At 44.7% G+C, this 17385-nt stretch overlaps 1 protein-coding gene and 1 long non-coding RNA gene across 5 annotated transcripts in view; one reads left to right on the top strand and one right to left on the bottom strand.

The window, feature by feature from the left end:
* Positions 1–5021, bottom strand: part of LOC143436023 (uncharacterized) — a 45480-nt gene extending 40459 nt beyond the window's left edge. Inside the window, exon 1 of the long non-coding RNA XR_013106278.1 lies at positions 4955–5021. This is a non-coding gene — a long non-coding RNA (uncharacterized LOC143436023). The remainder of the gene's footprint in view (positions 1–4954) is intronic.
* Slc41a2 (solute carrier family 41 member 2) overlaps positions 1–17385 on the top strand; it is a 95885-nt gene that overhangs the window by 51460 nt on the left and 27040 nt on the right. The gene's annotated exons all lie outside the window — the stretch shown is intronic.

Genomic DNA, 17385 nt, shown 5'->3' on the forward strand with positions numbered 1-17385 from the left:
TATGTTCATTTTCAGATCCGTATTTTCTTTATCAGACAGTCTTAATTTGTAGCTCAAGCTGGCTCTAAACTTGCCGTTCTTCTATCTCAGCCTTCCAAGAGCTGAAATTACATAATCAAGCTACCATGCCTGGCTCAGATCCATACTGTAAGTTGGCATTTTCACATAAAAGGCCCCAAATTCCTAATGAACTCAAAGTCTTCCCCCTGAGCCCCCCTTCTCCTTCCCACATTTGTTAAACGGTGTGACTATCCACCAGTACTCCAGTGAGGGCAGCCTAAAGTCATCTGCTTGCTCTCCTTTATACTCAAGGTTCCTGCTCTTGAAATAACTTCTAAATTAGCTTTGTCACTTTGCCTTTAAAAAAAAAACATTGAAAGTAGTTTTTGTTTAATACAACATATTCTGATCATTGTTTCCCCTCCCCCCAATTCTTCCAGATTCTTCCAACTTTGCCACTCACCCAAATTACACACTTTCTCTCTCTCATTAAGATACAAACCGGCATCTTAAAAAAAAAAAAAAAAAAAGATAAAATTAGGTTAAAAACACAGAAACCAGAATAGGACAAAGCAAGAAGAAGAAAAGGGACAGAAAAAGCTCAAGAAACACATTGACTCAGAGACACACCTATCACAAACAAAAATCCCATAAAAACACAAAACCAGAAGCCACAGTGGGTACACAACAGACTATAAGGTTACAAAACAGACAGGCAGAACATTATGAGACAAAGAACTTCCCCAAATGCCACTGAGTTTGTGTTAAGTTGGCCATCTACTGCTGGGCGTGACATCTGGCTTTAAGACTGGTTTATATACCCAGTGAGTCTCTGTTGGCAGAAACTAATTTTAGAAAAATTAACTCAATCGGAGGTAGCTTCTGGGTTAGGGGTGTGGGCTTGTGTCCCCCCATCTCCGCTCTGGTGCACCCCATCAGGCCCAGATCCATGCAGGCTCTGTCCATTTTGCCACAGACTCTGTGATCTCATTTGTACATCAGTCGTACTGTGTGTAGAAGGCCTTGTTTCCTTCATCCCTTCTGGCTCTTACACTTTTCTGCTTCCTTTTCCGCCGAGTTCCCTGAACCCTGAGGGAGGGATTGGAGCAGACATCCACTTAGACTGGGTGTTCTGAGGTCTCTCACTCTGCACAGTGTCTAGTTGTGGGTCTCTGTTTATTCTCATTTATCGTGGTAGGAAACTTCTCTGATGATGGCTGAGCAAGACAGTGACCTATGAGCACAGCAGAATGCCATTAGAAGTCACTTTGATTGCTATGTCCCTTTAGTATTTGGTCTTCCCCTTGGTCCCCGGCCTAACTAGCCTCAGGTTCTTGGCCACCTGAGCAGTGTCAGGTATGGGTTCCATCTCATGGACTGGGCCTTACATCCATCAGACATTGTGGTTGCTCCCACAATGCTTTGTGCTACTGTTGCACGGCACGTCTTACAGGCAGATCACCATTGTGGATTGAGGTGACTGTAGCTGGGGTTGCTGTTCACCTTTCTCTTCTCATGTGCACAGTATCTTCTAGAACCGTGGACACTGGTTACTTAGGTGCAAAGACTCTAGGAAGGCACCGGCATTGACTTTTTTCACTGAGTTGTATGTGGGTAATCTTCAGCAATGGGACCGGACCATCAGTTTATGGAGAGCACCCAATAGCCTGGGTTGTTTGGGGGTTTCCATGGGGCCCCTTTGATCAACAGCTCAATTAGGTGAAGCCCATTCCCTGAACTGGAGACTTGATTTGGTGACGAGGTGTTCAGTTGGGGCTCCAGCTCACCTGTTACTTGACAATTCTGTTTAGATCATCTTCACATATATGGAGGCTCGTACTGTACTAGGGTTCCATATGACCCCTCAAATGGCCTTTAGTTTTAGCTTCCCCTCTCTGCTTCCCCATCTCCATCTGCCTTCCCGTTTATCCTCCCATTTCAGTCTCCTCCTCCATAATTATATATTCTATGGCCCCTTTATAGGGTATTACAGCCCTTCCTACTAGTATCTTACTGTATATCTAGCCTCTGTGGCTATATGGATGGTAGCCTGCTTTTTGAAGACTTAACAGCTAACACCACACACAAGTGAATACACACCGTTTGTCTTTTGGGCTGGGTTACCTCACTCAAGATGATTTTTTTGCTAGCTCCAACCATTTATTTGCTAATTTCTTGACTTCAGTGATTTAAAAAGCTGAGTAATCTTTCATTGTGTAAAGTGTACTGCATTTTGTTATCTGTTCGTCCATTGACAGGAGTCTAGTCTGTTTCCAGTTTCTGGGTATTAGGAATGGAGCAGCAATGAACACGGTTGAGAAAGTGTCTCTGAAGGCGATGTAGAGTCCACCATGTATCACCGAGTGATATAGCACTAATAGATCCGTTCCCCACTTCCTGAGGAACCAGCAGACTGACTTCCACGGTGGCTCTGTACGTTTGCAGTCCCACCAGCAGTGCACGAGTGTTCCCCTTACTCCACATACCCACTAGAGAGAGCTGTCACTCGTTTTATTGATCTTAATCATTGTGACAGGTATAAAAGGAAATCTCAAAGTAACTTTTATTTACATTCCTCTGATGACTAAGAATGCTGAACATTTTTAAGTGCTTCTCAGCCATTTGAGAAAACTGTTCATATATATATGTGTGTGTGTGTGTGTGTGTGTGTGTGTGTGTGTGTGTGTGTGTATGTATGTATATATATTGTATATCTCAGAATATCTCTGCCCCGTTTTACATGTGCTGTTTCTTGATGTCTGTCTTTTTTTTTTTTTGGCTTTTTGAGACAGGGTTTCTCTGTGTGTAGCCCTGGCTGTCCTGGAACTCACTCTGTAGACCAGGCTGGCCTCGAACTCAGAAATGCGCCTGCCTCTGCCTCCCAAGTGCTGGAATTATAGGCAAGCACCACCACTGCCCAGCTGATGTCTGTCTTTTTTTCTTTTGAGTTCTTTATATATTTTAGATATTTGTCCTCTACTGAATGTATAGTTGGTAAAAAATCTTTTTTCCCATTCTGTAACCTTGTCCTGATGATGGTGACTTTGTCCTGATGATGGTGACTTTCCCATACAGAAGCTTTTCAGTTTCATGAGGTCCCATTTTTAAGTTGTTGGCGTGAGGTCCCATTTTTAAGTTGTTGGTCTTAGTGCCTGTGCTACCAGTGTCCTGCTCAGAAAGTCTCTCCATGTGCCAATGTGTTCAACGCAAATCCCCACGTGCTCTTCGATCATATTCAGTATGTTTGTCCTTACTTTGAGGTTTGGTCCATCTGGAGTTGAGTTTTTTTGCAGGGCAATAAATATGGATTCTTTGTGTTCTTCCACACAATCCAGATCGACCGGTGCCACTTGTTGAAGATGCTATCTTTTTTTCTAGTGTGTATTTCTGGCTTCTTTATAAAAAACGGGATATCCATGGACATGGAAATTTATGTCTGGATCTTCAGTTTGGTTCCGTTAGTCAACGTATCTGTATTTACACCAGTGCTATGCTTTCCTTACAGCTAGAGCTCTGTAGAGGAACTCAGGTTGTGCTGAGGAGACTTTATTGTCTAGTCTATCTTGGTGTTCTGTATGCTTCTTGTACCTTGATAGAAACCTTACTTATGTTAGAGAAATTTTCTTCTATGATTTTGTTGCATGTATTTTCTGGGCCTCTGTTCCTTCCTATTATTCTTAAATCTGGTCTTTTCATAGTATCCCAGATTTCCTGGATCTTTTATGCCTGTTTTTTTTTTTTTTAATATATTTAACATTTCCTTCACTGAGGTCTTCGTTTCTTCTATCTTGTCTTTAATGCCTGAGATGTTCTCTCTTCTATTCTGTTGGTGAGGTTTGCCTTTGAGGTTCCACCTTGACTGTTACATTCTTCAATTCCAGTTTCACCTCAGTTTCAGCCTTCCTTAGAGCATCTGTTTGTCCTTCCATGTCTTGAACTTTTTTCATCTCACTGTTTGTATTTTTACAGACTTCATTAATGAATTTATTCATATCCTCTTTAAGGTCCTTGAACATATTCATGGTAGCTATTTTGAAGTCTTTGTCTTGTGCTTCAGCTGTATGATTGTAATTCTTGGTGTTGATATCTTCTCTTTTTGGGGTGGGTTTTCTGTTCATTGATTCCTGTTGCCCTTTTTGGATCTTAGGACCCTGTGGTGGCTGCGGATTGCCTGGCAGGGGTGCTCCTGAGGACCCTGGTAGAATTTGTTTCTAGGTTTTGAGGAGCTGACAGGGAGGTATCGCAATGAGCTAGAAGGGCACAGGACTGAGCGTCCACAGGAGGGAAGAGCCAGCTCTGCCATAAGGACCTGTGGAGTCCACAGGAGACAGGATGAGTGGGAAGACAGGCCCTTGCAGGACGTCTGCTGCAGGGCTGAGGATGAGACTGAGGCGTTGGAATTGGAGGACAGGGAGGAGAGTGAGGATCACCCACCTACTTTCCTGGCTAGCATGGCCAGTGGGTTTTTAGGGAGAAATTGCCTCATGTCTTAGCAGGTGAGACAGAGGGACAGGGTAATGAGAAGCATACTTGACTTTTTATTCATACATTGATCATTATTTTCCCAGAGTAGATCCCACTCATTACCTCGCTGACCCCTTTCCCATTCAGTTTACCCTGCCATTCATTTGCTGTAAAGATGATCTTCAGGGCTGTTGATCTGGCTCAGTGTGGTGAAAGCACTTGCCACCAAGACTGAGCTGCATCCCCCAGGATCCATATGGTGGAAGGAGACAACTGACTCCTGCAGGTTGTCCTCTGACTTCAGTGGGCACCTGATACACGCAATGCATAATGATGATATAACAACTATAATAAAAATAACGTATATTTCTAACAAACCAGATTGTGCCCTTGCTTTCTCTTCCTGTTAACTGGAGCAAAGCATCAGTTATTTAGCCCAACTCTGGGCCCAGTCTCACTGCCCACCCCCCCCCACACACACACACATTACCGTCTTCCCTGTTGAGTGGCTGACTCCTGCTTTCCTGGTCAGGAGCATCCCTGCCTGACACCACACTGCTGTCCCTGCCTGACGTCACCCTGCTGTCCCTGCCTGACATCACACTGCTGTCCCTGCCTGACATCACACTGCTGTCCCTGCCTGACGTCATGCTGCTGTCCCTGCCTGACATCATGCTGCTGTCCCTGCCTGATACCACACTGCTGTCCCTGCCTGATATCACACTGCCATCCCTGCCTGACGTCACGCTGCTGTCCCTACCTGACGTCACGCTGCCGTCCCTACCTGACATCACACTGCTGTCCCTGCCTGATGTCATGCTGCTGTACCTTCTCTCACTCCTTTGCATGCCCAGGCTGCAGTCGCAGTGAACACCCCCCTCCCCCATCCACCGCTAGGCATATGTATACAGAGCTGTTTGCTCCCTTCTCTGGGCTTCCCTGATACGCTTTTAGCCAATTGTACTGCAGCGTGTGTTTATTTTGAGTGATAACTTCTGTTTTCTATGACTGAGTAATGCCCACAGTGTTAAGGTTTGGCAATTGCTTGAATAAATGTATGTGTTAAGGAGTAAATTTCATTTTGCTGCAAACTACATGTCACGGAATCAGAGGAAATTATCATGGTAAACAACACAACTTAGAACGTAAAACAACTACACAGACTTTAGCGGGAACTGTTAAGGTACATTTAAGGAGTCAAAAATAGAAAAAAAAATGGCTCTGCTTATATAAAACTTTTAACAATGTTGGCAACATTAATTCTTCCCTTAATAATTTCTCCTGGCTCTAACTAGAGAAACTGACTTAATACTGATCTCTCATCTCTTCTGTGTGCTCTGCTTCCCACACTCTTTGGATAGGAGTATGTAGGCAAGGCATCTTCACATATTAAGTGAGAGTTAAAGATCAGAAGGGAATTCTTTCCAGGAAGAAGAAAGCTGAGGCCTGTGACCTGGGCTCAGGGGAGTAAGGAGTTTGTCACCGAGGTGGACAAGCTGAGGTCAGTGCCTAGAACCCACATAGTGGACAGAGAACAGACTCCTGTGAGCTGTCCCCTGACCTCTGCCCCCCAAAAGTAAACAGAAATATTAAGAAGGAAGGAAGAGTTGACCTGGGCATCCATCCTTAGAAGAAAGAGAGCACTGTTTATTTGTGGGTGCAGGAGTAAAGCTTGGTTAGTAGCGGGCTAAGTACGTGGAGGTGTTGACTCTTAGTGGAGTATTACTCATAGTGAAAGGAAATGAGAGCGTGGTGAATCCTGGGGTTGCGGTGTACAGTTGATGTCCTTTACATAAGTCCTACAAGGGTGAAAACCAAGCACTGTGTTGTTGAGGAATACACAATTTGAGAGAAACACAGAAATGCAGAAGCATGGAAGACTCTAAGGCAGCTGTGGTAGGGGAGGAGGGAGGAGTGGGAGGGAGGACTGCCTGTGATGGGGAGGAGGAAGGAGTGGGAGGGAGGACTGCCTGTGATAGGGGAGGAAGGAGTGGGAGGGAGGACTGCCTGTGATAGGGGAGGAAGGAGTGGGAGGGAGGACTGCCTGTGATAGGGGAGGAAGGAGTGGGAGGGAGGACTGCCTGTGATAGGGGAGGAAGGAGTGGGAGGGAGGACTGCCTGTGATAGGGGAGGAAGGAGTGGGAGGGAGGACTGCCTGTGGTAGGGGAGGAGGAGTTTGGGGGAGGAATACAGGGAGGACCACAGGGCAATGCAGGGGAGAGGGGGCATTCATTGTGAACACAGCAGGGTCCAGGTGTTGATGCTTTACAGTCTACATTTGCTTATACATGGGTTTTTGTTTTTTTTTTTTTTTTAAGATCTTCCCTGTTTTTATTCTTCATGTACAAAGACGGCATGATGAGTTTCACGGGGTAGACACTATTGAATAACCCACTCAAAGTCTCTTAGTCCGACTTAATGAAGCCTTTGATGGCATTTGTTCAGCCCATATTTCCACATCTGACTGTATCTTCGCATCAGTCTGTGGTGGTTAGAGCAGGCACGGCAAGAGCGAGAACCCTGGCCAGACTTCTGTGGTTGATTCCAGTAGAGCTGCTGGTGACCCATCTTGTCTTCAGATAGCCATGAGGGGAAAGGCTTTTTTATAGATTTGGGGCAGGACACAGGGTTTCTCTGTGTAGCCATGACTGTCCTGGAACTCTGAAGACCAGTCTGGCCTCAAATTCATAAAGAGTTACCTGCCTCTGCCTCTCAAGTGCTGGGATTAACCACCACCACCCTTTTTATTTGTTTGTTTCGTGACAGCTTTTATCTTTGTAACAGTCCTGGCTTTCCTGGAACTTGCTTTGTAGATCAGGCTGCCCTCAAACTCAAACAACGTACCTGCCTCTGCCTTCCTAAGAGTGTGTCTGTCATATTTATTGAACGTTAGAGTGCTGAAGGCCTTGAAAAGACAGGCCACATCTTCTCTTCAGCATGAGAGAAGGAATCACTGAGGAGTGGTGGAAACAGGGAGGACGGATGGGATGAGGGATTAGGATGGAGGGACTTAGGGCTGAAGCCTCACTTGCCCCAAGTCAAGTAGACAGATTTAGTTCTCCAGCACAGTGCCTCTCAACTGCTATCCTTGTGACAGTGCATGAAGAGGGAAGCCATGATGTTTGGATGAAGGAAGCACTGTGGCCATTCTAAGAATTTAGAGGGTTGTCTTGACATGCCTGAAACTCATTTCCACATACCAGTTGCTTTTAAGGTGTCTTTTTTTTCACTACCACTTTCTAAAGGAGCCATTTAAAATAATTTCCCCCTAAAATGGCTACATAAATATTAACATTACGGATTCCCTGTGTATCTGTTTATATCCATTATATAATACTGCTTAGTATAAAGTTACACATATACATATTTATCACATGGTTATATTATACATGTGTATACAGAGTATATAGTCTTTATACATTAAATAATGTATGCAGTATATATACTTTATACATGAAAGGAATATGGTGTTTTTGCCCTCATTAGAAATGAATGAGCTACAGTGGAAATGTAGAAGTCAATTGTTAGCCAGTTTATGCACATTATGTAAAATAAAGGCAATGCACGGGGAAGGGAATTTAGTGTACCCGCCCAGGTCCAGATTAAAGGGCTCCGCCTGCACCTGAGAACCAGGAAACGGAGGACATGTCTCTCCATCCCTGTGCATGCTTTGAGGCCGAGGAGTAATGACTGCCCGTGAGCTCTGGTGGGGAGCCCTGCCTGGAGGCTGATCTTACAGGGGCACGTGGGGAGGCTGATACATACACAGCACCTGCCGAAGGGGATTGGGAGCAAATGCGCTTTTTAAGGAAATGAACTTCTGTATTAGTTTCCATTGAGAATGCACACAAGGACTTCTTGACAGAATCTGAGATATAATCTATGATGGGAGTGTGAGACGTTCACTGGAAACAGAGTTTTAAAGGAGTCCCTAGATGAACCTGCTGCTAATTTCATCGTAGCATCAGGTATTTACACGATTAATGAGCTTATTCCAGCATAATATACCTAAAATTAGGTCCCGTGGATACTGAGGAGTCTCGCTAATATTGACAGGCTGTCTCTTCTGGTGTTTTTAATTTATACGAGACTATCTTTAGATGCCTCCTGCTACCTTTAATCATGCAGTTAGTGTCTGTAGAATTTAAATAATTCAAAAGCTATATTAATAACACGTTCTTAAAAGCGACAGTGTATAAAACAGTACCAGGAAAGCATACTGACATCAAAGAAAGCCATTCTAAGGTGATAATTTTTGCAGTAATTAAAAATTACTTGTCAGCGATCCTGACAAGACCATGAAAGGCTGTCATTTACTAGTCGCCCAGCTCACTGGTTGCAGTTTTCTTTACATGGTATTCACTTCTCACTGGGTGCACTGTTTTCTTTACATGGTATTTATTTCCTCTGGAGGGGTAGCACTAGTGTGTTTCTGAGGTTGACTGTGGAAGGCTTTGAGCTGACTTGTTCCGTGTGTTAATCCCTAGCATATGGCAGCACAGAAGCGATGAGTGCTGCTTCTGAAGGGTTCCACCAAGGCATCTGTGCCTTTAATCAGAGAGAGCTACAAGTGATCATTAATAGCTCAATCTCCACAAAATTGCAGCTATGGTAGGTCAGCTCCAGCCTTACAGCGTGTGCTGCCTACATGTGTACTGAAGCATCCCAGGTCTAATGAGACACCAGATGGAGCATTGGTCCCAGAGAGTCCCCACAGTGAAGAAGGAAAGAAACAGAGAGAGATGTGTGCATTCCTGTGGCTGGCATTGAAAAATGTTATCTGCGATAGTTTGCTTTCTTATTGTTGGGTTCTTCTGCATTTTGAGAGGCTGTGAGCCATGGATGTCCATGGATGATTACAAGGTCCCATCTGCCTCTCTGCATCCCCAGAATCTCTGTGACAGTGCTTCAGTCCTTTAGGACACATGCTCTCTCACTATCAGCAGAGTGAGTTACTGGCCTTGTTTTGTACTGTGTACAATTTGTGTCAGTTGTGGGTTCTCTGATCTCATCTTTTACTTTCAGAAGTGAGCTCTGACTAGAAAACTCCAGACTTAAAAACATAGTTGTCATAAGCGTCTAATAGAAAAGTCATTAAGCAGAGGCTGGGGCGATGGCTCAGTGGGTGTCACACTGAAGACCTGAATTCGATTTGCTTCCCAACCCAGATAAAAGCTGAGCACCTTAAGTTCACCTGCAGTGTGTACACAAGAGAGTTCCGGAAGCTTGTAACCACCCAGCCCAGACAACACAGTGATAAGACAGTGGCAAGGAAGAGACTTCTGTCACACACCTGAGGTTCCTCTGTGGCCTCCACGGATGCAGTGTGGCATGAGTACACACACACACACAGAGAGAGAGAGAGAGATCGAGCGAGAGAGAGAGAGAGAGAGAGAGAGCGAAGAAACGAAACTCAACAAGTAAGCAGGTCGTTTTAAGTTGGTATGGATACAGCAGACTGGGCATTAGTCCCAGCACTCAGAAGGCAGGTGCAGGTGGATCTCTGTGAGTCCGAGGCCAGCCTAGTTGAAACACTTCCAGGTCAGCCAGGAGTGCACAGTAAGACCGTGTCTGTCTTAGTTACAGTTTCTATTGCTGTGATGAAACTCCATAATACCAAGGAACTTGGAGAGAAAATGGTTTGTTTCAGTCTACACTTCCTGGTGACAGTCTGTTACTGAAAGAGGTCAAGGCCCCAGGAGCTCACACACAACAGGAACCTGGAGGCAGGAGCTGATGCAGAGGCCATGGAGGGGGCTGCTTATTGGCTTGCTTCCCCTGGCTAACTCAGCCTGCTTTCTTATAGAGCACAGGACTACCCTGTCCAAGGATGGCACCACCCACAATGGGCGGAGCCCTCCCCCACTGAGAAAATGCTCTACTGGCAAGCCTGTAACCCAAATTTATGGAGGCATTTTCTTAATTGAGGTTCTTTCCTCTCAGATGACTCCAAATAAATTGAAAAGCAGAACAGTTCCTTGCTAGCTTCTAACTGATTGGTGAATTTGACATCATGCTAAGTGAAGGGTTTACAACAGGAAACAGTAAGTTAGGAACTGACTCTGTGTAAATTGCTTGTTCTGAGTAGCTGGGGCAGGGTTCAGGCCCTCGGGCTGGATCTGGGAGCTACAGGGGATAGAGCTCTACGTTCATGCGCCTCAGTGACTCTGCCTGGCTGTGTGACTTTTAAACATAATTTTAAAGAAATTTGTTTCCATTAAGAGAGTATCTAGAACATTGTAGGGTGTAGTTGTTTTGTTTATATCTTTATGATAAACTGAGTTAATTTTTTTAAAATTTAGTATTGTTGTCCCCCACCCATGTGTGTATGTATGGATGTGTGGGTGTGTCTGTGTGTGGGGGTGGGGCGGGGGTGTGTGTGGGGTGTGTCTAGGCCAGAAGACAGCCTTAGAGTTGATTCTCTCCAATTACTTTATCTTTAAATTTAGTTGTAGAAGTACCAGGCTTTTCTACGCCTCCTTTGTTCCCAAATAATGACACAGAGACCTGGTATATTTATTAAACACCGTCTTGCATGATAGCTGGGCAGGGTTCTCATCTATTCTAACCTGACTGTGCTGCTTACTACCCAGCCATGTGCCCTGTTAGTTGCCATCTTAAGTCTTGCCCTGGCTGCTCCTGCTCCATCCCTCCTCCCTTGGTGACTGTCTTTCATGGGGACTCCCTCTGGTGAATCCTCCCTCTTGGTCCCCACCAGAGACCCTGGTAACATTGAGACAGGAGATGCTTGGCCGTGCCAACATCTGGACTGCAGCTAGATCTCTGGGCACAGAAATCAGCATCTGAAATACACAGTGGACAGAGCCATTCCCCAACATTTAGTATTGCTGTTGGTGTATGTGTGTGGGGGATGGGGCTGAAGACAGCCTCTGGAATTGGTTTTCACCTTTTCACAATGGGGTCTGGGATCAGACTTGGGGTCGTCAGGTTTTGTGAGCTGAACTATCCCTCAGGTTCTAAGTGATCATCTTTATTATCTTTTAAAAAATTATGTTATTTATATGTGGATAGGATAGTATTGGCAGGTAAGTGTAGACACCCACAGAAACCAGAGGTTTCAAATCTCCTGGAGTCTGACATAGTGCTAGGAACTGAATTCAGGTCCCCTGCAAGGACAGGACAAGCCTGTAACCACAGAGCCAGCTCTCCAGCTCCTGAGCTCTGTTTGAAATCATCATGTTTATTGTCTGAGTCTGAGACAGGACCTAGTTATGTAGCTGGACTTAGTCTTCCGTGATTACAGGTGTGCACTGCCACACCCAGCATTTGCTCTTAGTGATATTTGTTGCTTATTAATGACACGTAACAATGAAATCATGAGGCTAAATTTAGTTTTTGCCTTTAAAAATGTAACAAATTTGTTTTAGTTTTAGTCTACTAACAATAACAGCAACAAATTATCTTCTCCATAGGAAAATGGCAAGTTCATGATTTTTTGTGATTGTTTTCTATTTATATCTTTTCTGTGATTAACGTAATTAAATTCTTACTTCCATAGTAAGTTAACTGTATTGGGATGTGTCCAAACACCAAAACTTCACCAGATGACAGATATGCTGTCACTGAATTTGTATTTATTTTTATTCTTTGAGACAGCATCTTCCTATTCATAGCCCTGGGTAGCCTGGAACTCATAGACAGCCACCTGCTTCTGTCTTCTGAGTTCTTAGATCAAAGGTGTGCCCCACCACACCTGGCTCCAAACTTGTCATTTTGAATGTAATTGTGTATATTCCCAGGCCCACTGCTTAGCTGCAGAAGCTCCTAATGCTAGCCTTATCCATGCTAACTTACCTGTTGCTAGTTCCCTAAGCCATCTCCTAAGTTGTGCAGAAAAGAATCCATCTTCCAGCAACAGGCCCATAACCCTGTTAGAGAAAGTGAGGCTGTCTCACACTGGTCTGGAGTGAGGCTCACTGGGCTGGAGCACTGGGCTGGAGCACTGGGATTCACAATAGGTACATGTCTTAGTTACTTTTATACTTTGTGAAAAATCACCATGACCAAGGCAACTCATAAAGGAAAGCACATAATTGGGGACATGCTTACAATTTCAGAGGGTGAGTCTCCTTCAGGGAGCATGGGGATAGACGGTCAGGTGTGGTGATGGAGCAATAGCTGAGAGCTTACAGGTTGGTTGGTATGAGAACCAGGAGGCAGAGTGCACAGTAGAAAGACAGAAGGAGACACTCTCCATCATGGCTTGGAGTGGCATGGACTTATGAAAACTCCAAGTCCACCCCCCAAGTGACACACCTCCTCCAACCAGAGGCCATACCTCCTAATCCTTCTCAAACAGTTCCATCAGCTGGGAACCAAACATTTAAGCACTGATTCTCCCCTCCCCCGGGGGCCATTCTCATTAAAACCACCGTAGTGACAATCTACAGCAGAGAGTTTATCAAAACTGCTGGTTCTTAGCACCTGGTTCAGACATCCTCTTGGAATGGTTTTAATCCTTTGTATTCAAAAATCTACCTCTCTGGTAGCCATGTACAACAGAGTGACATTTTGGGCAACGGCCTCCTATATCATGACAGTGTTAGTTTGTACAGCAGGCTTAGTCTGTGTAGCTATTCAGCCTGTTTTGTAAGAAGAAATGTAACAAGTTCAACAGAGTGTGCCCCCATCACTAAACAATGTGTGACTATCCATCCAGCTTAGGTAGAGTCTTGATGAATTCATGTTATCTTTCCAGTTCTAGCACTGGAACTAAATAGACAGTTCTCAAAAGATGACATTTGGCCCTCAGCACCAGTCAGGGATATACAGATCAAAGCCACAGTGATCCAGCGTGTCATTCTGGTAAGAGCGGCTGTTCTCCATACATAGTCACTGAGGAAGAGAGTTGACATGATTGCACAGTGCAACAATCCCACTGCTGGGTACATATCCAAAGAAAATAAAATTAATCTGTCAGAGACGTTTACACGTCCCTGTTTACTGAAGCACTGTTCACAATAGCCAAGGGATGGAAGCAGTTTAATATGTCACTAGATGAATGGATAAAGACAACGTGTTCCAGACAAGCAGAAGGATACTGTTCAGGGATAAAAGAGAATGAAGTCTGGCCACTTGTGTCAACATGGATGAAATGTGATGGTGTTGACTGAAACAAGCCAAACACAGAGACAGGTTCTGTAGGATGCCAGTCAGATCAACCTGAAAAAGTTAACTTCCTAGGCTGTCTCCGTACAATGGTGTGGTAGCCAGGGAGAGTGGCAATGTGTGGGTGTACACGCGTATGTGCACACTGATCCATGGGTGAGGTACTGACTGAATCCCAGTTAGAATGGGAAGATGTGCCATGCTGTTGTGCAGGAGAGATGGATACAAATAACATGTATGTTGCCTTTCCACAGTTAGGAAAATCCATTTATAATGTTTATAATTGCAGTATCTAATGACAATATGATAAATATTTAAGAAGATAAATATATTTAACTGAAACATTACAGCATATAATATAGTATCACATAGTAATCCATTAGTGTGAATGGCCTTTCCGGTTTTATTTTTTGGTTAAAATGGGTCTGGCCTGTGCTGCTCAGGTTGGTTTGGGGCTCAGGCAATCCTCCCACCCTAGTCTCCAGACTACATCCTGCACTCATCTCCAGCTTAAAGTAAAAAGCACTCTTTGGCATTAAAAAAGATTTCCAGACCTAGAGAGATAGCTTAGGTGTTGAGAGCATTTGCTGCTCTCCCAGAGGAGCTGAGTTCAGATCCCAGCACCCACAGGTAGCTCACAAGTGCCTGTAACTCCAGATGCAGAGACCCTGATGATGCTCTGTAGGAGGAGCTAAGGTGGGAGGAGGCGGAGAAGAAGGAAGAGGAGGAGCTAAAGGAGAGATGGAGAATGAGAGAGGGCAACATGGAGGCAGATGTTCATGTGTCTCTGGCAGTCAAAGGTAGTTGGTATATCTAGGTTGGGTATTGGGTTACACTTCTGATTGTAAGGGCATCTTGTTATTGATCATTACTAAATATATAAGCCTTTAGATAATCTAAGCATTAGAGTCTCATCTGTACCCAGCCTGTGTGGTTGGCGGATGGTCTGGGCAATGCTCAGCCTTGCAGAGACGTCTTGTGGGTGGCAGGGCTGGTATTTCTGGCTGGCCGTTTCTAGCTGTGGTGCACACATGGCCTCTGGCCACACAACATGGCGGCTGAGCTAGGCAGAGACACTGCAGCTTAGATAGTCAGTTGGCTTAACCGGTGGCCGCTTTTTTAAATATTTGCTACAACAATGCTCTCTTGACCTCAGTGGGCATCTCCATGCACATGTGCAAATGCGCACACTCAGACTTATGCACACACTCGGGTACACACACATACACACACACTTAGGCTTATATCTACATCTGCCTAAAATATCAAATCTTCAAAAAGCACTCTTAAAAAGAAAATCTTTCCAGTTCTTTTTATTTCATATTTCTTCCTGAGTTTCTTTTTCCAACTGGTTCACATAAGCCGTCTCCACTCATCTTTTTAAGTGTGGAAGAGTGAAATCACTGGGTTGTAGGGCATACACATCACCTTCATTACATAGTTCTCAAGTGTTTTGCATAGAAATTCTAACAATTTAGACCGTGTGTGTGTGTGTGTGTGTGTGTGTGTGTGTGTGTGTGTGTGTTGCGCCCGTCCCGTCCCAGCTTGCATGGATATCAGAGCTTTTTGCCTTGCTAAGAGTAGTCATGACTGCTGAGTTGTGTCAGGTTTTCCCACATATTCTTATAATCATGTTACTTTCCCCCATCCATTTACTTGTTAGTGAATTATGTTAATTTACTTCCAGCTGTTAAATTGGTCTTTCATTCCTTGGATAAGCCCAGGTTGGCTGTGACCTATCTATCACACATTGAATATTTTGCTGAATTTGATTTGCTAATAGTTTGGAATAAAAATTATTTCATGATATTCCTATAATAACTTTTTTGTGTGTCTGTTTACTGGAATAGTGGTGAATTCTGTTTAATTCTCTGTTTTTAATATTGGGCTGCTTTTTTTAAAAAAATGTATAGTTATGTGTATGGAGGGGCAGTTTGTCCCAGGCGTGCAGTGTCGGCCTTGATCCCCTGGAGCTGGAGTTATAAAAGGTTGTAATCCTGAGTGGGTCCCTGCAGGGACACCCTGTGCTCTCAGAGCCTCCTCTCCATCTCCTTGTTTATTTCTGAGACAGTCTAACTCTGTAACCAGTAAGTAAGGTTAGCATAGAACTCACTGTGTATGCTAAGGTGGCTTCAGGCTCATAGCAGTCCCTCCCTGCCCTCCCCACCTCTCCCTCTCCTGTGCTCTATACAGACACTGCTGTCTTGTCTCCTTCAGGGTGTTACCCCGAATGACCTCCCTTTTGTTCACTCGGTCAAAGGCTTCTGGGTTATTTCTTCCTTGTGTTTTCCCTTCTGTTGGCTTGTACTCTTCTGTCTACTATTCCTTCTTTCCTCTCTGTCTTCCGCAACTTTTTGAAGTTTTAAGGATGTGAACTTGACATCATCGATCTGCAAACTTGTCCTGTGTGCAAATGGAAGGAATGCCTTGGATATCAGTGCACTGCAGTCTGCGCCTCCCGTGCAGTTCAGGGTGTTATCTTTTTGTTAAATTGACTATGTTTTCCATGTTCTCTGATCTCTTCTTTGACCTGTAGGTTACTTAGAAGCACACTGTTGACTCTCAGAGTGTTTGGGTGGGGGAGTCCCAGGTATCCATTTTCCTGGTGTGTCCACAGAGCAACCTTGTCACGTTTCAGTCATTCCGAACTCATGGAGACTTGTCCTGTAACCTGTAGTCTAAGTTTGTGAGTGGCCCGTGGGTGCTCTGTAAAGTGTGTCAGAGTCTCTTTAGTACTATTCTCAACTGTACCACTTTGCTGGGTGCCGATGCTGCTCCTCCATGTTCCTTCAGCACCGTGTGCATCTAGTATACAGTTTTTCATACTTTAGATCATCTCAGCCCATCTTGTATTGTGTGTTATACACTTTCCCCGCTGGATTCTTTAATGTGTTAATAATCATATATATATTAGAATCATTGTCATATAATTTCTTTACCTGGACCTGTAATCCCAGCACTTGGGGGGTGAGGTTAGATCAGGAGTTCAAGGTCAAGCCTGAACTATAAGAGCCCCTGTCTCAAATCCCAGATGACAATGATGATAGTAACAATTATCATTTCAACACCCGAAGCATCTCTGGGTCTGGTTTTGCTAATACCTTAACTCCTACAGTGGGCCGTTTCCTTTGTTGCCTTCTAGCCCTGTCGTGTAGTTTTATTAAATGTTTGACATTGTATATAAAAGATCACTGGAGACTCAGTTAGATAGCATGCATGCCTAGCAATGAGCATGTGTTTCCTTTTGTTAGTGTAGAGGTTGGGACAGTCCGTGGATGGCAGCTCCTTCAGTATTCTTGCTACGCGTCTCTCCATCACAGGCTCCCACTGCCGTTCTTGGTATGACCGAGTGTGGGTGGTGTGAATTGGCTCCTGGTGGTCTTGCTCTTCTTCCTGTGGCCGAGTGCTGATGCGTTCCCTACATGATGTGGGCTAGGCTTACCCTTACCTTACCGTATCTCCACAGTCCCTGGACCTGGTCCTGAGAGGCAGGGTGGGGTGTTCAAAGTGTTTCTCTTCCCCCTCATTGGCAGACATTCCTTCACCCTGTGGTAACTGCTCTGCCTGGGACCTTGCAGATAGCATTTCCTCCACCTCTCAGGTGAGGATTTGTGTAGAGCCAGGTCTGGAAGTTGTTGGGATGGCATCCCATGAGCGTGACTCTTGCGTCTCTGACTCTCCCTCGGTGTCAGGAGTACCTTTTGAAAGCTTTTGGAAGGTCACTCTCTATCTAGTAAACGTGCCCTGTATTCGGTGTCAGCCTCTCTGGTGGGTGTGCTGGCCCATGTGCTG

This window comes from Arvicanthis niloticus, chromosome 22 (genome assembly GCF_011762505.2).
Source record: "Arvicanthis niloticus isolate mArvNil1 chromosome 22, mArvNil1.pat.X, whole genome shotgun sequence".
Taxonomy (NCBI): Eukaryota; Metazoa; Chordata; class Mammalia; order Rodentia; family Muridae; genus Arvicanthis; species Arvicanthis niloticus.